The sequence below is a fragment of the Miniopterus natalensis genome, chromosome 15, assembly GCF_054644295.1.
Source record: "Miniopterus natalensis isolate mMinNat1 chromosome 15, mMinNat1.hap1, whole genome shotgun sequence".
NCBI classification, from domain to species: domain Eukaryota; kingdom Metazoa; phylum Chordata; class Mammalia; order Chiroptera; family Miniopteridae; genus Miniopterus; species Miniopterus natalensis.
Window position 1 is genome coordinate 33,395,870 of NC_142095.1, and position 21,661 is coordinate 33,417,530.

The following is a 21,661-nucleotide window of genomic DNA, read 5'->3' on the forward strand; positions in this document are numbered from 1 at the left end:
CAAACTTCTCATCAGCAACAGCAGCTGCCAGAGACAATGAAGAAGTACCTTGAAAGTGCTGAGGAGGAATAATTGTCAGCCAAGAAGTCTATACCAGCCAAACTAGCTCTTAAGAGCAAGGATGGTATAAAGGCACCGAATATACAAAAAGAAGAAAGTTTAGTACACACCGACCCTTGCTGAAAGAAATACGAAAGGATGAACTTTATCCTGAAGAAAAGTGAGTATCAAGATGAAAAGATGAAAAAAACAAAAGACCGAGCCTAACAATTGGTGAAATATGTTGGTTGCAAATTTACATAACCATTGATTGTTTTTTTAAAAAATAAGTAAAACCAGAACTTTTGTGGAGAAGAAAAAAAAAAGTGCAGAGAGGGCAGTTTCTACTTTTCATCTGATTGTTGCCATATACGAAGTAAGCCCAGTGTTTCCAGCACTGATCTTTCAAGACAAGCCACAAAGCCAGAATTTTATGTGAAATCTCTTGATTTTAAGGGTTTGCAACAAATCCAGAAATTTTTAGCATGCCAGGCTCTTCAATACAGGCTCCTCAACATTTTGTAGATCAAATAAAACTTTCGCCAGCTATTCAGCCTGTAGCTGATGACTTCAGGCGTAGGCAGTACTCAAATGTCCCTTTGGCCCTCTGGTTTCTGTCACAGGAGCAGGGAAGCCTTCTTAGAGGAGGTGATACTTGGACTGGGAATTGAAGGAAGGATGGAATTTATGTAACTGGAGGAGACACTTGAGACCTAGAATAGGAAAGCATTTGGAGCGGCTCAGGAAATAAGGAATTTGATGGGAGTGGCTTTGGAAGGAGGAGGTGAGGTTGGTTGGAGCCAGAGATGTTTGGATATTGTCCTGTATCCTTGTGTCCTCCTTAAAATCTGAAAGCTGGTCTATTTTGAATCACATTGTTTAGGGTCTTACATCATTCCCCAGGGATGGCGGTGGTGAATAAATGAACACTACTTGGTGATGAGGGTGAGAATGCCAATGAAAAAGGCAAGAAGGAGAAATCCAGGGACATCTGGGGGAATGTGTGGTGTGATGGTATCCTTCCCAAGGCGCTACGTAATGTGTCAGCCAGTCCTTTAATTAGAAACAGCGATCTCGAGAGCATGGCTGCAGTGTGGCAATTCACATGGATTTCTCAATAGCTTGAATTTTTCTAAAGGGCACTGTTGCAGTGCTCTGAATCAGCTTGGTTTCTTTGAAATAAAACCAGATAAACAAATGGAGGCAACATAGGTGGAAGAAGTGGAGGGAAGCTGGATCAGGAGCTGACCCAGATTCCAGTTCTCTCCCTGCTGTCAGCTCCTTCAGAGGCAGAACTTGTCTCACAGGGGTTTAGATCCCCAAGTCAGCATGCCAGTCCTTGAAATTTCTCCTCAAAAATAATGTACATGGTGGAGAGTATATACCATTATGCAGTAATATTTATATATGTATAAGGTATATAGTAAAGCATACATATAAGAAGATAATTTATTGTGGAGAAAGTTATATTATTTAAATGGTTTTTATCACTTTTTTTTTTCCACATATATATTTTGATTTTGTAAAAGTTAAATGCTCATATATTGCAACTGGACAGTATGACCTTGAGCATAAAAAAGTCATCCGTTTGGGCCTCAGTAAAATAATATGACTGACCTAGATAATTTATAGGACCCATCTAGCTCAAAATCATTGACTCTTTCTTTGACACTGTAATTGAGTGATTCAGGAGGCAGGGTTGAATGTAGTTAAGGACACAGGTTCTGGGTGTTCATATTGTTCATATTGACTTTACCCCTGCTTAATTGTGAGGCTATGCGAAAGTGTGCCTCAGTTGTTTTCTTTTTAAATCTGCAAAATGGGGATAATAGTATCTGCCTCACAGGGATGCTGTAAGAATTAGATGATCTTTGTGAAATAATTAGAACAATGCCTGGCACATAATATTTATTCAATAAATGTTACCTATTATTATCCTTATTGCCATTGTTTGCAAAACATCATGGTATGTGCTCTTGGAAATATAGAAAAAGGAGTCACCACAATTGAAATGGATTTTTATTAATTAATTAATTAATTAATTAATTAATTTTTTATTTTGTGTTTATTTTTGTTTAAAATATTACAAATGTCCCTTTTTCTTGAAATGGATTTTTAAAAAATGGGTACCATCAGTCTAGTCAAGACTCTCTCAGGCTGGCTGATATATAAAAAGTTTATTGTAAGGATTTAATAGATAACGTTATGGCTGTCTCAGGTGGGGTTTCTTGGGAAATAAGTGCTAAGATGGAGTTTAGGTTGCGGGGCATTATTGGGGAGTTACATTGGAATCAGCGCCTATGGAAGCGAGGCAAAGGCAGTGGTATTGGGCCGAAGGAGCAGTTGAGCTCTGATGCAGTCCCAGTGAAGGGTCAGCTGACTCCGTGGGACATTCTGGAACTTGGGGAGGTTCTTCAGAGTTGTCCTGAGTTGGAGCAAGGGTCCAGGCCTTTCGGCCCCCATGCTGAGCAGTCATGGCTGTGGGCCACCTCTGGAAGGCAGCATGACCCAGGTCGAGGCAGTTTTCTTTAGTCTTCATAGAGGACAGTCTTCCAGCAGCACTTCCAGAGCCGGGGGAATGAGGCCTTCCTTCCTGAAGGGAAATCTAGTGGCTCTTCCCTGTACCTCCACAATGCCCAGGGACTGAGAACAAAGTTAAGCCAGTCCTGCCAGGGTTAGAACTGGGGGGTTAGGAATAGACGCCACTCTGCTCACCTCTCAGAGGTTGTGTGGGATTTGTCTTTGCTTCTCTCTGCTCCATTCTCCTAAACACCAGCTTCCTCCACCTGCTCACTTTGCAAATAGCCCAAGATGGCTACCAGCCCAGAGTCTGCATGGCTTTAAGTCTCCAGTGTCCATCACCACTGACCTTAACCATTGTGTCTTAGTTCAAATGTCTGAGAGAGACACACAGAGAGACAGAGAGACTGGCTGGCTTTGACCAGTCTATGAGTGGACATCCTCTCTCTACCTCCAACTTGGATCACTGTTCATTCAGTTGAGTTTCTCGGGGTGGGAGGGGGATCATGTTGTACCTTCATTTTCCAGGGGTTGTGGCCAGGTCCGGAACTGTAAAGATATGTCTGTGGGACACTTAACATGGATTTACTTAGCACCTCTGCAGGGCCAGTTAGTATTCGGGATATGGGGGATACTGCAACAAATCCAGCAGACAACGGGTCCCTGTCCTCAGAGAGCACATTCTGTTCGGGGAGATTAGCTGTGAAGAAATCAATACGACCTGATCAAGGCAGAGGTGGAGGGGTCTAGAAACAGCATTTTCTTAGGGCACATGTGAAGATGTGGAGGAAGGCGTGGGAAGGGCTCCTCTTAGAACCCGGTTCTGTCATTATCTTCTCTCTCGCAGCTTAGTTTCCTTTCAACTGCCCCCCTCCCATTGCTTCCTTCTCCTTCCAAACCTGTCCTGTCTTTCAAGAACAGCAATACTTTTCTTACCTTTGCTCTCCTTGCTGATGCCCCTCAGACAGTTCCACCTGACCATGTCTGACAGCCACCCCCTCCTTTCCTACTGCAGTGGACTTCACAGTGACCCTCACAGATGTGGAATCTGGGGATGACCCGCGGCTCTGCTCTTTCCATCCAGCCAATTGTCAAGTCATTTGGAGTCTGTTTCTCACATCTGTCTCCTCTTCTCCGACCAGTTCTGGCAGGATCTTCTTAATTGCTCCTTCTTGGCTTCAGTCTCTCCTTTCCGACCCATTTCATTAGTCAGCTAGATTAATATTCCTGAAATGCACTCCCGTTGTCACATCCTTTGACTCAATATTATCTTTTTGATAAAGTTCAACCTCCTTTTCTTGGCCTCTAAGGACTTCTTTAATCTGGCTCCAACTTGCCTTTCCAGCTGACGTTCCACCTTTTCCATATTGTTGATCCAAGTATCCAGAATGTGTCCCCAGGTAGGTTCCAGTCTTCCTTCCTCCATGCCTTTCAGCGATTTCCTTCCCCCAAAAGACCTTTCCCCTAGTTTCCTCAGTCCTTGACTCATCTTTCTTCGAAGAAGTCTTGCCAGATTCACTCAGCCAGATATGGCCATCTAGCCCTTATCTGAACTCCTCAAATTCCATGGTATGGGGTTGGGGACTTGCAGAATGTGGCCAGTTAGGGAGTGCTTGCTGGCTGAACAAATGAATGGAATGAGTGAGTGCCACTAACATATAGCCTCCCCTGGGATTTTCTCTTTCCTTTTTGTCTCCATAGAGGTGAGGCATACAGGGTTAGGCAGAAGTAGGTTAATAATAATAATAATAAATAATACAATAATGAATAAATAAGTAATAATACAAGAGTAAACTCTGTTTCGCATAGTCGCAGCTGTAAACCGACTTTTGCCCACGCTTGTACTTTCCCCACCTCCAGTTGGCTGTTTTAGCCAGTGTTGTAGATTCCAGTGGTAAGCTTTCATTTCCTGACTCAGGTCCTATGGTAGGTAGCAAATGTCCTTTACAGTTGAAATGTAAGAACTCCTCCTGCTGCCCCCAGAAAGCTGTCCCCAGGCACTGCTCCATCTGAGTGTGCACTGGAAATGTTTTGTGGCCTTTGCCTTCATTTCTCCAGCTGGGCATGGAAAGGGTTCCTATTTCCTCTTCTGGATTCACTTGGCTTTGAAAAGAAATATGGAAAAAGTACCTGGGGTGATGATTGGATCCTCATGGTGCTAGCTTCTCTGGACTCACTTTTCCTATCCCACCTTCTTACTTCTGGCCTCCAGCCAGCCAGTCCCCTACCTCATCAGGTCTTTGCCAGGCCGTGGTTTCTGCTGGGAATATTCTCCCTGACACCACTTTCCTAACCCCGCAGGCTCCACTTCGGCCTTTAAATTTCCACTTAGATGTCATTGCTTCCAGGACGCCCTCCTGACTGCCTGTCACCTACCCTCATCTCAGTCAGTTTCATCTGCCCTGTCCCCCCACTGCACCCTGTACTTGCCCTATGCCTACCCCAGTGTTCATCTCAGTTGTTCATCTTCCTCCTGGTCTGCACACTCCATGTAGGCAGGGAAGGGTCTGTCTTGCTCACCATTGTGTCCCCAGTGCCTGGCACAGTGCTGGACACACAGTAGGTACTTGGCAAATATATTGAATCAGTGGATGGAGGCATAAGTGGATGGATAGGTGGATGAATAGATGAAAATAGGTGCCATGTTTTCGTTAGCCACTGCCATAGAATTATGCATGACAAACAACGCCATAACCTTAGGGGCACTGAGTAACAAGTGTTAATTGGTCAAGCATCTGGAGTTATCTGGAGGTCAGCTGTGCAGCTCTCTTGATCTTCGCTAGGTGCATTCACATGTCTGAGGTTGGCTGTTTTGGCTGGGGTGACTAGGGCAAGTAGAGCAACGCAGCTCCTCTCCTTGTGTCTCTTATCCTCCCACAGGCTAGATCAGACATGTGCTCCTGCTGATGGCAAGGGCGTAAGAGCAGGTGGGAATACTCAAGGTCTTTTGGGGCCCAGGCTGGAACCAGCACACCACCTTCGCTTGGCCAGAGCAAGTCATAGGCCAGCCCAGATTCAAGGGGTGGGGAAATAGATTTCTTCTCTTCAGTGGGAAAGGAACTGTAAAGTCACATGGCAAAGATTGTGGGTACAAGGAGGGATTGAAGAAGTTTGGGGTTCTTAATGCAATTAATCCGCCACACTGTGCATCAAAAATCCTGGGCTGTAGTTCACAACTCACTGGGACCTTAGGGAAGACACACATGTCAAATGGGTTTATGAGCTTCAGTTTCCTCACCTGGTAAACAGAAATGATAATTTCTATCTGCTCATCTCACATAATTACAAGGAATTTTTTCATTTTTTTCTTCAGCCCACACTCAGAATTTGGGAAGGATTATAAACTGTAGAGTGCTGTGATGTGGGAAGCAGGACTGCTCTTTCGTGGGCACCCACCCAACAGAACTGGCAAGGAGTGTGGAGAAGTGGGGAGACAGGGAGATGGAAAGACAGAAACCCATCTGCCAACCCCACATACTAGGCTTCCAGCATCTCAGGTTCTCCATTGTGAATTAGAAGCCGTTGTGAGGTCTAATAAATAATGGATGTAAACAGGTTTTGAAAAGTACCAAGGATTATGTGGTCATCAGGTATTATTAGGTATGGGACCACCTTTGCCAGAGCAGCTATATGACAAGTCTGGATTTACCACATGGCACTTCCTCAGTCTCCCCAGGAGATGAGATAGTCAGGAGCAAATTATTCTGTAAAGATGTTCTTATAGTCCAAGAAAATCACAAGCAAGACTTATTCCGTACTCTTCTGCATGAGCACCATGAAGCTTGCCTGGAGAATTGCTGGTGATTGTACCCAATGTTCTCCTGTTGTCTGCTCAGGGTAGAGAAATGCTAGGGGTTGTGCTTTCCCTGGGGTGTCTTCTTTTTCCAGTCCTACGTGGTCATCCCCTCAGATAAAAGTCTGTGTTTCTGGAAGTGAAGCCGGCATCTCGATGATTCTGAAATGATTCTGCTAATGGGTAGTTCACTTGGGCCCTTCAGCTAAACTGGATCTGGGGGCGTTTCTCCCACTGGCTTTCTAGGAAAACACCCAACAGAACAACAGCCCCTCTCTGGCTCTGGAGACAGTAACGAGTGGAGGGTTGGGCCTGAGGTCTTTCATTACCAAACTCAGAGAGAGAGGAGAGGTGGTTTGAAAGTTAGATCTGCAGGGTGGGAAAGAGAGGCCAGAGAATGGTAATAAATTCTCAGGGTCTGGGCTCCCATCTGAGCCTGCGCAGACACTGGCTTGCACTTTGTCGTCTGTTTTTGTGGCTCAAGTGCAGGCTGCATTCCTTTCTCTCTGAGGCTACACATCTCTCCTGAGGCCTTCACTCTGGCTGGCTGTGTGGAAACACCTGGCTCAGAGTGCGTCCAATTCCCAAATTGTAGAAGGAAGTGCTCGAATGCTTCTCGCTGACAGTACGTTGTTCTTTCCTTTCTCTCATGAATCACTGCCTGTAATCTTCCCGGGAAGGGTTTATCTGGCTAATGATTCTGTCCCCAGAATTGGGGACTCTGGCTCACTGGTGAGCGACAAGTCAAGGAGGCTGAGATTCATGGGGAACAAGCCTTATTGGGCTCACACAGTCCTGGCTCGGGTTGTGGCTGCAGGACATGCCAGCAGCGTGGCCTTGGGGAGCTCATTAACTGAGCCTGTTTTCTCACCCACAAGCTCCTCTAGGTTTGTGGTCTGCGTTAGGTGAGATCTGGTGTGTGAAATTGCCGTGCACAAGTGGGTTTTGAGTCTGACTTAAGGGATCAACCCTTGATCCCTCACCCCACTTCTTTGGTGCCTACCCATGTTCATATCCTCTATGGAAGGGGAAATACAGTTGGGGGCCCAGCAAGGGCCAACTTCCAGAAGGTATCGCCTGTGTGCCCTGAACAAGTCTGCTTGTGCAGTGGTTAATGTCTGCTTCCTGCCAGACACCTATAAGTGAAGCATTGTCTCCTTGCCCCTGCTGGGGGCACCCTCATGGGGTTACTGCTTCTGTTCCAGCACCTGGTCCTGGTGCTCTTTAAGCTGCATCCTTCCAGGTGCCAGTGTGTCCCTCTGGTCTGCGTTGCCCCAGAGCCATCAGTGTTCTAAGCCAAAGTGTGGAAGAAACCCTTCTTTTCCACTTTGCCAAGCTTTGTCACAAAATCTCATGGTGTCTCCCATGGCACATCTGAATTGGGCCTTAATGTATGAGTAGGAGTTTACCAGGTGAGGGTAAGTGTAACACTCATATTTTACGTTGAAGCTACCTCTTCTCCCAGATTGACTTCCTTTTCATAGGCTCATGAAATCGGTTATACAAATCAATGCTGGCTTGTCTGCCTTATTCCTCTAATCTCATTTTAGGCTAGGAGCTACTTGTGTTGTGACAGCACCAGCACATCACTGCCTTTATCCCACCAGCCACAGCTAGAGCAGGATGCTGAGCTGCACCTCATGTGACATTTATTGACTACTCAGGCACTGTGCCAAGCACTTGATATGCATTATCTCATTTAATGCCCTTACCAACACCGAGAGGTAGTCATTCAGTTTCTCTAAATCCAATACCTAAAGGTAAATAGGAGTCAGATGGGATAGGAGGGAGAGTAGAGAGAAGAGAAGGGCATTTCAAGTAAAAGAATAGCAAGTGCAAAGGCCCTGAGGCAGGAAAGAACTTGATATGTTCAAGCACCAGAGAAAAGACTGGGGTGGGGGTGGGGCTGAGCAATAATAAGCAGGGGGCAGATAAGACCATGGAGGCATTAAGAGACCACATCATGTAGAGTCTTGTAGGTCACATTAAGGCTTGGTCTGTTATCCTAAAAGCATGTTAATATTTTGGCCTTTATACTAAAAGGAATGACAATCCACCAAAGGATTTTAAACTGGAGGTTCAGAGTGGGGAGGATAGGGAATTGTTGGTGGCATGAATTAGATTTTTAGTTTCCAAAGAAAGATTGATTTGAAAATATTGGAAGGGGGGCCAAAAGTGATGTGGGTACTGGTTTAGGAGGCTGTTGCAGTTGTCCAGGTCAGAGATGATGGGGACCTTCGCTAGGGTGATGGTAGTGGACATGAAGAGAAATGGATGCATCTAGAAATGCTGGGGCAGGAGAATGGAAAGGACTTGGTGATGGATGGGATGGAGGCGTGGAGGTAAGGGAGAGAGGTAAGGCAATGGCCAGTTTCTGTGTCAAGCAAGTAGGGGAGTAGAGGTGCCATTTCCTCACATAAGGAATATTCGGTGGCGGGGAGGCAAGTTTCAGGGTAGAAATGGGAACATCTCATGGGCTCAGGGGCCTGTGAAACTCCCTGGGATAAATGCTGGCTTTGATGATCACTAAGATTCCTAGAATTTCTGAAATTAGGACCCGATCCAGACCACCACTCTCCCTAATGGTGCTTATAGGTCCATTATGCCCCTTTCCTATGGGAAGCGGGAGATTCAGCCTCAAGATGATTGTAGTTTTGCCCATAGCTCCTCGCCCTTTGAAAAGACAGACACTGAAAAGGAATCAGCATTGCTGACATCAGCTACATTCCTTTTAGTATTTTTATATTCCTTACTATGAACTACTTTCAGGATCCTAAATGCCTGGTCCTGGAAACTGGAATGCAAAATTAGATGGCATTTTATTCATTCATTTTCCCCATAAGCTGACCCACAGCAACCTCCTTCATGAAGGAGGGAGAGTGTAAGAGAGTTGAAAAGATGGGACCAGGCAGTGCTTCAGATGTTAGAATCTGTTATTGTTGTGTTCTTGCCAGAGCAGACTGCACCGACAACTCACCTTCGTGTTAGGGAAAAATTATTGGCGGCCAAGGGTAGAGGAAGGGGAAGGGTTAGGGGCTGGAGTTCATTTTCATGCAGTTGGCGCAGGTGGTGGGCACCTTGGCTGGGAGGTGATTCCCATGGGACTGTTGAGCATATAACCTGATTTATGTCCAGACAGGGCACAGAAGTGTGTTAGACTAAGAAATTGCCCATTTGGTTGACATCCAATAACCTCTTAATGCTGAAACAGACCTTAATCCCACAACCCCACTTTCTGCAGAATTTGAGGCCCAGAGCTCAGTTCACAGTAGGACAACAACAGCAATCCACTGACTGACTAACCAAGAGTAGTGAAGCTATTTGCTCCAAGCCTCGTGAACCCAATAAAGTCAATAAAAATATATATAAAAGAATTATTGCCTGAGCAGGGCACAGAACCCCCCCCCCCCCCCCCCACTACTACACTATGCTGCCAGTGGCAAGATAATAAACATGAGGTTTTTTTCCTCTTTGGTAATAGGACCCAAGACATGAAATATGAGCTTGGCAGAGAGTCCCATATTAAGTTAAACGGACAAGTAGATTTATACTGGGGTAGTAAGTGCTCACTCTGGACCCAACTGTGAATGATTGGATTCCAGCCTGAGCTTTAAAATTCGCTACCACACTGGGAGACCTGTTGGGTCTGCTAAGGGAGCTGCAATCTTTTCCTCTTTGGTTAATTTTTTGTCACTGTTGCAGTCAGCGATGTGCAAGCAACACTTTGTACTAATTTGCAGGTGATGGATAATAATTATACCACAACAAAGAATCACACCCATTTGTAAAATGGTTTACCGTTTATAGAACTCTTTCATAGATGTATGTATTTCCTAATTAGATTTTACCACAATTCTTAGGTAGGTATCTTTAATCCCAGGTTACAGATGAGGTTAATGCCTTGAAGCAGAGCTGGGATGAACCTAGAACTTTTTTTTACCAAGTCAGTGTTTGAGTATGAAATAGTTACCAGACCATAGCACATACATTATGGGCACATAGGCTTGTAACCCTTTACTAAGACATTAGGCAACTGTAACGATTTTGTGTTTTTTTGTTTTTTGAGGCTTTTCCTAAAAGTTTGCTGGATGCAACATTTGAGAAGGTACTTCTCTGGATTCTTTTTCTTATGTCTTGCTGCACCTAGTCTGTTTCAAAGGCATGGAGGGTCCCCTGAAGAGTGTCTCTTGAAGGTTCACCTATTGACAACAGAATTCATAACCGTAATTATAAGGACTTGCTTGACGTGCACTGTAAAAACAAAACTATTTCAAATAACCAGGCGCCACTCACTGACCTTGAAAATTTAAACACACACACACACACACACCCTGAAATCAGACCCTTTTTGTTTCCCCTTCTTTCCTTTCCAAAATCAGTTGGCAATAATTTGCAAATTTGCCGGGATGAGGTAATGGGCAATAACTCACATGGCTTTCAGAAAAATAAATCACTTTGCCTGAGGTAGTGCCTTTCCATCCCGTGGCAGGCCTTCTGAGCAGTAGTTGCAATGTGCATAAAATATTTGGGCCTCACTGTGGCCTTGGATATTCTTTCATGTGGCATTCTCATCAGAAGGTCAAGGAAATTCATCCTGCATCCTGTTACTGTCAGGTGAATGTACACATGGCCGGAGGCAACTTCTCAATAAAGATTAGCAGGTCTTGCCTGGGCTGGACATTTCAGCTCAAGTTAATGGGGTCAAGGTGGGGACAGCTGAGGCAGAGTGAGTGGGGGCCTCCCTGCTCTGTGTTTGAATCCAGTAGGACTGGCACTAGCTAAAGTGACATTTGATAGGAGGGTTTTCTGGAGTCATAAGCTTGAGGTTTATATATTGTTTAGCAGATACAGCATTAACATTAAAGAGTGAATTTGAATATATTTGGTCAGATCTGTGCTCTCTGAATTGTTTTATTTCAGGCCTCTAATCACATTTTGGTACCTGCCTAACCCCCAGGGATATGTGAGGTTATCACCCCTACAGGAGATGTTACCTTACTGTGACCCAACCATGGTCTTCCCAGGGCCACTGATACTGGGCATTTAAAAGAATTTCTTGCCCCTCTCCATATTAGAAAAGAACTGTCTGTCAAAAAGAAAGCAGATCTCAGGCTACAGAATCTAGGTAGAATTTAATAACATTATTTTGTGTTCATTGTATTTATTATTACAGTGACCTTCCATTAATGGCGAGTGATTAAGGTTTTTCTAGTGATGGCAATACTATGAATCATCTGATATAAAAAGCAAGGTGATTTAAAGAAGTATATTAAATAAATATAGAACAGATGGTTTTTAGAGAGGACTCGTTATGAAAATGGCTCTAAAGTTTGAGGAACACTTAGATGTTTCCAGAGCATGGTAGGATTGAAAACATAAAAAAAAGCATTGCCGTCAGAGGACGCAGCTGGAAATTCAGCATTAATGAATCCTGATCTCTTCCCATTTAAATGCATCTGGTCCTTCAGGGACCATTGGGCAGCAAAGCCGTGAATATTAATATCGTGTTGAAATTGATCATGGCCCTTTATAACTCAGAGCTTCTGGTAGGAGGAGGCATAGCCTTATTATGACCCTTCTTTGCATCTGAGCAAACATCAGGAAGACAGGAAGGGAACCTCTGACTCCTATTTGAGAGGGAATGGCTATTACTTGGACATGGCACAGATGCTGTGGGAAAACCCTCTCACCAACCCACTCTACTTTTCTCTTTCTGCTCAAGGGAACTGGTTGAGCAGTCCAGGTGGGGTGCTCAAGGGGCTGCGGAGCTGGGTCTCTGCTTTTGGACCATAGTGGGAAGTGGGAATCTCCTGTCTCCCATTTCTTCAACTACAAATGTATATCCAGTGCTAATTTCCTAGTGTGTTTGGAATAATATAATTTCTTCTTACTTAGAGGAAGATTTTTCTGGTTGACAGGTAGCATCGTCATCACCATTATTAAATCAGTCTTATTTTTTCAAAACACGGGCCCATATACTGTGCTTTCTTTTGCGGTGAGGGAGTGGTGGTGAGGAGTGGAAGGGGAAGTGCCAATCATTTCACCCAGCTTCTTCCCAGCATATGTGTTTCCCCAGCCCCTAAGAAAGTTGGAAGCACTTATAATCTCCTTTAAGGAAGCCTCAGGAGTTGATGTGCTTTGATTATCTTTGCTAAGCCTGGCCTTTGCTGCTCTGAGTAATAATGAGATGGTTAAAGACATATTGTAAAAACTTGGCTGACTTGGTCTAGTACATATGGCAAGTGCATAGGGACCATTCCTGGCAAGAGGAACAAGATTTGGAGCCCAAAGACTTCTTAATGTTCAGGTGAAATTAGGCAAGTCACTTCATCTCTCTGCCTCAGTGTCTGACTCCGCAAAATGGGATAACAGTGTAGCTCCTCTCAAGGTTGTAGTATAATATTCACAGCTCTGCTTAACAAGGAGACGGTTTGTGGAAACACGCAGTGCCATAAATGTCTGCTGTTATTCCCTGCATTTTACAGATGAGAAAGCCAAGGCCCAGAGAGGTTACTGACTTGCTGAAGGTCAAGCTTCAAGGCTAGGCTCTGAACTCTGCAAGTCTGTTTTTTTGGTACTGCATCAACCAGCCACCCATTTAACAGTCTCATGCTGAGGCTTATTCCCTCTGGTCCATGGGATCAGAGCTAGACCAGGGCAGTGCCTGGCAGAGTCAGGGCAGCTGGAGTTGGAATCCCGTGATTAAAGCATGTCCTTTCTTTTCTCTTGGGCTTCAAGTTCCCCATCTGTATAATGGTATGATACCCACCCCCTTTCTGCAGCCCTCTTCTGAGGTGAGAAGTAATGATGGATGTGAATGGGCTTGGTCAAGATTAATAAAAGACAGACCAATGTCATTGGTAGGGGTCTTTAGCCTTATGGGGGAGACCATACAAGACTCCAGGAACCACTGGCATCTGCAGAAAGAATGCACAGAGGAGCTTACTCCCAGTTACCAGGCTGACTCCACCCAGTGTGGAGGCAGCAGGGACAGTGACTGGCATGACTGGGTGGGAAATGGTTGCCGGGGAAACGGCATGTGGCGGCTATGTCTGGCCCGGCAGCTGGTGCCCTCTAAGGCGTGGAGTCCAGGAGCCCTCTGGGGCACAGGGCCCCCACCACAAACCACCTCTTCACATGCAGGAGGCTGGGAGAATGGGCGGGGATGCGTAGCCTTTTGTGTAGGTCCCAGAGAAAGAATGGAATGTGGGCCCAGGCTTGCTTGGAGGGCAGGGAAGGAGGAGGGGATCCAGCCAGAGGCCAGGGGTAGGGATGGTCCCAAGTAAGTCAACCCTCCTCCGGGGTTGTGGAGGGAGGACAGGAGAGGGGCCTGGGCAACACCCAGCAGGCTACATGTTCAGTCCGGGTGGCTACAGCAGCAGTGATGGCTCGTTCCTGCTATTTATTGCTTATCTACTCTGCACCAGGCACTATGCCAGCTACTTAGTAAGCATACCATCTCTCTTGACAAACCCACCAGGAAGATATTATTATTCCCCATTTTATAGGTGAGAAAACAGACTCAGAGAGCTGACGCTACTTCTACAAAGCAGATAAAACTAGGTTTGAAGCCCAGGCTGGCTGTCCCCAAAGCCTGTGAGTGTGTGCCACCTCTCTGTGGAGGCTGTTTGCAGAGGGTCTCCTAGGTGCCTGGCACATTACTTGCATTATTGTTAGTCTGATCCTTGCAGCACCCTGCAAGATGAGCATATTTACCTGCCTTTCACAGGTGAGAAAACAGGTCAGAGAAAATGACTTGCCTGACTAAGACTTGACCTGGCAGAGGTAATACTTCACCTCATGTCAGCAGCTGGAGTCTAGGCTCTGGGTCTATCCACTCTGCTACACAACTCCCGTCCCCTACGGCTGGAGCTGGGCAGCAATGGACTCCTTCAGGAACCCCTTCAGGATGCTGGGTGTTGGGCTGGTGGCAATGAGAGCGAGTCTGCATCACTGTGCTGTTCTGAGGGCCTCACAGACTACATTATGCTGCTTTTGTCAGGGAGGTTGTGCACGAATTCTTAGTACTAAAACAGGTGGGTCATCTCTGCTTCTCAGGATCTTATTTTCCACCTGAGAAGATGAAAAATGGTCACAAAAAGCAATAACTAAATGATAATTACAGCTAATCTATGTTATTAAGCCTCTCATACAAGTGCTGTCCAATAGAAATTTCTGCAGTGATGGAAATATTCTGCAATACAGTAGCCACTAGCCACATGTGCTTTTGAGCACTTGAAATGAGGCAACTGTGATTTAGGAATGCATTTTAAAATTTTTAATCAATTTAAATAGCCACATTTGGCTAGTGGCCACTGTGTTGGACAGTGCAGTATTAAAATAGATGAAGTGCCCCGCCAGTGAGGCTCAACAGTTGAGCATCAACCTATGGATGATCCAGGAGATCGTGGTTCGATTCCCAGTCGGGGCACATGCCTGGGTTGTGGTCTCGACCCCCAGTGGGGGGCATGCAGGAGGCTGCGGATCAATGACTCTCTCATCATTGATATTTTTATCTCTCTCTTCCTCTCCCTTCCTCTCTCTGAAATCAATAAAGATATGCATATAAAAATAGATGAAGTGCTGTGCTAAGAGCTTTATCGAATGATTACTTGTCATCCTTACAATAACAATATGAGATAGATTATTATCACTGCCATTTTACAGAGGAAACTGAGTCCCAGGGAAATGAGGAAACAAGTTTGCCCGGCTGAACATGTGGAAGGACCAGGATTTGAACCCCCTGGGCAGGTAAACCCAGAGCCTGCTACATTATGTTACCAAGCAGATGTTTTCCTCCATCACAGGAGGGCTTGAGGTCAAGGCCAGGTAGCACTGGGACGGATATACGATGAAAGCTGGGACCGGTGAGAATGGCACCAAGGTGACAGATGGAGTGCAGGGTGGAGATAGGAGGTGGAGTGGGACATTGGATCCCCGGGGAAAGCACCTTGACTTGGAGACTGGGTAACCTTCGTTTCTGTCTGCCCCTTACTCTGGATTTGAGCCCCTGAATCCACCACTTTCTGGGTGATCCTGTGCAAATTACTATGACAAGACCAGTATAATTGATATACTGCATCCTCCTTGAGTCTCAATTGCTTCATCTGCAAACTAGGAATGATAGTAGTCCCAGCCCCGCTGGATGTGGTGATCATCAGGCAGGATTGTACACAGATGTGACGAGGCTCTGCCAGCTGTAACATACCATACAGTTCGCCTTCCTCTTTAGCTCCTGAAACTACACTGAGGGGGATATATGAGGGACCAAACGCTCACGTAGTCTTGATTTTCAGGACGAATATGGACTGCAAAAGCAGGGCCTCACCATCTCAGGAGCTGTCAGAAAAGTTACGTCATTCTTAGGACAGGGTCCGAGAATTAGAATTGGGTGGGGCCTGGGAAATTGCATTTAAAATTGCTCTTCTGGTCACACTCTGGCCCCTCTTACTAACCCAGGACAGCCTTCCGCAGGCTGGGGCCAGAGGCCTCTGGGGACAATTACTGGCATTCCTAACTGGTCAGACCTGCTAACCAGAGCCGCGGGCTTTGTATCAGGTTTCTGGCTTTGTCTGCCTTTCTTTTTTCTCTTTTTTATTATGAAAAATTTCAGACGTTACGAAAGTAGAGAGAATAGCATAGCAGGCCCTTTCCAGTGTTCATTACTACAACTGAAGTTCAAGGATTAAGGCCAACTCTGTGTTACCTGTAACCCTACCACTCCCAGTCCCCCACCCAAGGTTATTTTGAAGCAAATCCCAGCATGCCTTTCTTTTAAATAGTCCCTGTGACTCTCATAAATTTCTGGTGGGAGTCAAATCGGTACCATTTCAGAAGAGGGCAGTTTGGCAGCTTCAAAATCCTACTGCAGGTGCCTTTTGGCCTGGCACTTCCCCTTTTCACAGGTGATATACCTGCACATGTGTGGAATGAAGCTTGTATGTGGTTGTTCGTTCTAGCAGTGTGATGATAGTAAAAGATTATAAAAAAGAACATTCAGAAAAGGGGACTGGTTAAGATTTTTTACAGTGGAATTCTATAGTGCTGTAAGAAGGAATGAGGAAGTTCTTTACGAAATGATCTGGGCTAATCTCCCCGATGTAGTCTTAAAAAGGTAAGGTACAGAACGCTAGGAATGCTATGCTATAATACGTATAAAAAGAGGAGAAATGATATACTTGAAATATGCCACTATTTCTGGAAGGAAGCAAATGAGCCTGATGATTGGGTTGCCTTGCTACAGGGGAACTAGGGGGCTGGTGGACAGGGGTGGGAGAAGGACTTTTCACTTTATACCCTTTCTACCTTTTGAATTTTGTACTAATTTTTTAAATTCCTGTATTTCCTATCTAAAAATAAAATTCTCTTCTTTTCTGTAAACCTAAAACTACTCTTAAGTGTAGTTTATTAATTAATACACAGGTATTTGTCCAAATGAGTTGGAAACTTCTGTCCACACAAAAACTTGCACGAAATATTCATAAGTGCCCCAAATTGGAAGCAACCAACATGTCCTTCAATGGGTGAATAGATAAGCTGAATATTATTCCAAACAATGGAATATTATTCAGCGATAAAAATAAAGGAGCTATCAAGCCATAAAAAGACATGGAGGAACCCAAATGCTATTGCTAACTAAAAGAAGCCACCTTAAAAAGCCTATATAATGTATGATTCCAACTGTATGATGTTCTGGGAAAGGCAAAATTATAAAGATGGAGTAGAAAGATGAGTAGTTGCCAGGGGCTGGGGAGAGGAGGAAGGGAAGGATGAATAGGTGGAGCATTGGAGATTTTTAGGGCAGTGAAAATACACCGTATGCAACTATAATGATGGATATGTGTCATGCATTTGTTCAAACCATAGACCGGAAAACAAAAAGAGTAAGCCCTAATGTAAACTATGGACTTTAGTTAATAATATGTATCAGTATTGTCCATCGTTTGTAATAGATGTACCACACCAATGCAAGATGTTAACAATAGGGAAATGTGCAAGGGAAGGAGAAGGGGTATATGGAACTCTGTACATCTGGTGAACCTAAAACTGCTCTAAAAATGGACTATTAACTAAAAATACAATTCCTAATTACCTGGGTTCTGAAAAATCTTCCTGTGCCCTCTGCCAGTGAGGTTGTGATTGTGAGTGGGGAGTGTAAGGAAACTTGTCTTCCCATAACGTGGGTCGCCCTGGGTATTGCCATGAGTGGCAGAGTTGACACAGGCACAGTGGGCTTTGTTGAGACTGTTGCTTAGAGAGGAAGCAGGAGTATTATTAGGGATGTCAGAGGAGTTTGGCCTTGATTCTATAAACAATGGGGAGCCACAGCTAATTTTATCAGGAGAGTGACACTGGGAGAGCTGTGCTTCAGGATACCTGGACTGCAGAATTAGTTTTGCCTCTTCTCTGGGCTTCATGCCTCTGTCTATAACCCAGGAGTCTGCACTAGGCCATCAAGAAAGTCATCTTCAGCTCTAAGGTTCTGAGATCCAAGCTTTTCTTGACTTTCCAAGACCCTTTTCCTCCCTGCCCCACCCCCTTTTCATTTTTCTGCCACCCATGGTTGTGCTGTGACTGGAACAGCCCCCTAGGGGAACGTGTGCTGAACGAAGTCTGTGCCTTGGGAGCAATTCTGTTTTATTTTCTTGCTCCTTTTGAAATCTTCAAGGAGAAATACCAAATCTGTGCCTGCCCCAAGGAGGAGCAACTTGGAAGGGAATTAGAAAGAAAGAAACGGGTAATCAAACCCTCTCAGGGTTCCAGGGCAGTCGGTGCTCCTGCCAGGGCCGCTTCCTGCTAGAAAGACTTGACTCTGAGGAGTCCAAGCTGTGAGGAGTCCCGCGCGCAGCCCAGCCTGGAAGGCTCCGGCTGGTTGTGTGAATTGGGGGAGGTTTCTCTGCTCCTTCCAAATCAGCTGCTGTCATCACAATTTGATTTATGAGCTTTTCCTCTAACTATGAGAACATTGGCTGCTGACTATGTCCTGTAATGATGGAAGTCAGTGGCTGCAGCATTCTTGATAAAGGCTGTCTCTCTAGACCACCATCTTGTTACCTAAAAGGCGCAAGAAGTTGAATACAGATGGGTTAAAGTCTTTTTTTTTTTTTTTTAATAACACGGCCTCAGTCTAATGGGGTGTCAGGAGGGTTATTGCTCCCATCTAAAGGCTCTGGGCTTGATTTCTAGCTTAATTGCCACATACCAGCTGTTGAAACCAGAGGCTACTGCCCAGCCGGGCGCGGCTCAGCGGCTGAGCATCGAACTAGGATCCAGACGATCGGGGCTCGATTCCCTATCAGGGCACATGCCCGGATTGCGGGCTCAATCCCCAATGACTCTCTCCTCATTGATGTTTCTGTCTGTCTGTCTGTCTCTCTCCTTTCCTCTCTCTGAGATCAATAAAGATATATTAAAAAAAAAAAAAAAAAAAGAAACCAGAGGCTACTTACCTCTGAGCCTCCACTTCTTCATCTATGGGGAGAAAGCGGGGGAACACTAGTAGTTCACACCTTATAGGGGATGCTGTGCAGATTATGTGAGATAAACATCTGAGGAATTCAGCACAGGCCTGGAACAGATGATGGGCTCTGGAAGTGCTGGGATTATTGGGATTATTCTGAGTCCCAAAGAGTGGATGGTCCCAAAGTAATTTGAAAAATATTTGAAAAGCATTTTTATAATTATGTGTTGATATGAAAGGGCTTGCACTTGGAATGACGGCATCTCAATCCAGTTCAACAAGTAGGCCGTGTCGTATGTGTACCTGTATGGTTTGTTACAATTCATAGAACAAAATGTGACCCTGGACAAGTTCCTGATCTTGGTTTACACAGAACCTTGGCGTCTTCATCTGCACAAATGTATAATAACAATACCCATGTCTTGTGTGCGCTTCGTGTGTGTGTGTGATGTGCGGGGTATGTGTAGTATATGTGTGCTGTGTGTGTATGGTGTGTATGTGTGTGGTGTGTGGCATGTGGTGTGTACGGTGTATATGTGGTATGTGTGAGTGATGTGTGGTGTGTGGTATGTATGTGTGTGGTATGTGGGGTGTATGAGTGTGTGGTGTGTGTTTACGGTGTATGAGTGTGTGTGGTGTGTGTTATATGGTGTATGTGGTGTGTATATGTGTGGTGTGTGTGTTATATGGGGTGTGTGTGGTGTGAGGTGTGGTATGTGAGTGTGGTGTGTATGGTGTGTGGAGAGACTCCCATAATCACAGCGCTTAATGTCCTTGGGGAAAAGCAGTTGGTAAAAGTAAATAATAACTTGCTATACAGATATTTATATCCTGATGACCCATATGTGCCAGGAGAATCCACCCTTTGAGCTTAAATTTCATTTGAGGAGCTAAGGCAGATAAGAAACATGTACATGAACGAAGTAAAAAACAACAGGAGGTGGTCTGAGACTAACTTAAGTACCATGGAGTTCAGAGGAGGGTCATGAGGGCTGCGCAGTCTAGACTTCCTGGGAGGAGCAGTGCTTGACATGGGCTCTAAAGCAGTGGTTTTGGTTTTAAAATGTTTTTGCTTGCCTACCCTCTACATGAACTTCGGGAGAAAAAAGTCTCTGCTTCACACATTTTAACTCAACATCTGAAAAGTTTCTTTTTAAGTTTAAGTAGTTACAAAGGATATAATTTCTGCCATATTGTAAATATTAACCTTGTAGAATAAAATTACACTACTCTCTTAAATGTACCAAATTGAAGCTAAATAACAGCAATTTTTAGTTTTGCTTTTTTATTGAAGTATCGTTTATATACAATAGAATGCACAGATCTTAAGCATGGAGCTCAATTAATTTTTACCAGTGTACTGACCACCTTATAGAAGTGAGGTATATATATCCAGCATTCCTGATGGCACCTTTGTGCTCCCTCTTAGTCAATATCCCTCCAAAGGTGACCATTTCTCTGACCTCTGTCATCACCATATCATCATATATACCACCATAAACTACTTTGCATAATTTCCATTTTTCTGGCCTCTTTCAATCAACATGAGGTCTGTGAGAATCAAGCATGTCATGCTGCAAGTAGCAGCAGTTCATTTTTCATTGTTGTATAGTATTCCATTGAATGAATATTTCACATTTAAAAAAATCTTATACACTCTTAGTGGACATTTTGGGTTGTTTCTAACATTTGGCTATAAAGCTACTATGAGTTTTCTTCTCTCTATATACTTTGTGGACATAAACACTGATTTCTTTTGGGTATGTATCCATGAGTGTAATTGACAGGTCATAGGATAAATATGGTAATACATTGGTTTCCACCACCATTCATCAAAAATTACCTGCACAAGTCATAAATTTTACATTGTTCCTTTCTTTACCTTCTTGAACTCACATAATTCCTTTCTACTTCCTTCAAAGAATTTTATCTTAATATATTTTTACACTTGAAAAACTTCTTTATTGATTACCCTATCATATTTCTTTTTACCCAAAATATGTATGTGAATGGAAATGGATGTTTAAAAAATGTTCTTTGACCATAAATCTCTAAGTATCTTTCTTTTGGATTGATTTATCACATAGCTCTTCAAAATAATATCAATATTTCATAATTTGATAAACAATTACTAAACATAAAAAGTAAGATAGTATGGGAAAAACTTCTCCTAATGTGGTGAACAGGGTAGTTGATGGCAGTGCTTCTCGTATGTTAAGGTGTATAAGGACCATCCGGGGATCCTGCTAAAATGCAGATCCTGATTCAGAAGGTCTAGGTTGTACCCTGAGGTTCGGCATTTCTAATACACCCACCAGCTGTGCCAATGCTGCCAGCCCATGGGTCATATAGATTTGCCAACACTAACATTCTCCAGTGTCCATTTTTTTGGCACCCAGATATCTTGACACTTAGGGACACTGCACCATAGTCAGTTCTGGATAAGGGAAGAGTTGGTCTTCTGCAAATAGGGAGAAGGGCTACTGTGGAGAGGGAGGCGGGAAGAGAGACAGGTCATGCCATCTAGACTGAGACACATTAGGGAGAGCGGGAGAGTGGGAATGGAAGTAGGATCTCTAGCTGCTTCCCTCATAGCTCTTCCTGCCTGTGAGCCCTGGGGGAGTGTCTGTGTACCCCAGAGTAGGGCTGCCCACTCTGAAGACCACTTCTCTGAAGGATGTTAAGATGGTGCCACCACCACTTTAGACAGGGTGCCCATGAATGCAGGTGGGACTGGGCACTTCAAGGACCAGTTTGGATGGTTTTACAGCGTATTAGGGGTAAATCCTGAGAAAGTAAGTTTGGGGCCGGGTAGTAGATGGCCTTGAATTCCATGCTAAGGAGTTGGA

The 21,661-nt window shown here is 44.5% G+C and overlaps 1 protein-coding gene across 2 annotated transcripts in view; it reads left to right on the forward strand.

Moving 5' to 3' along the window:
* Positions 1–21,661, forward strand: part of SRGAP3 (SLIT-ROBO Rho GTPase activating protein 3) — a 216,020-nt gene that overhangs the window by 86,991 nt on the left and 107,368 nt on the right. The window lies entirely within an intron of this gene.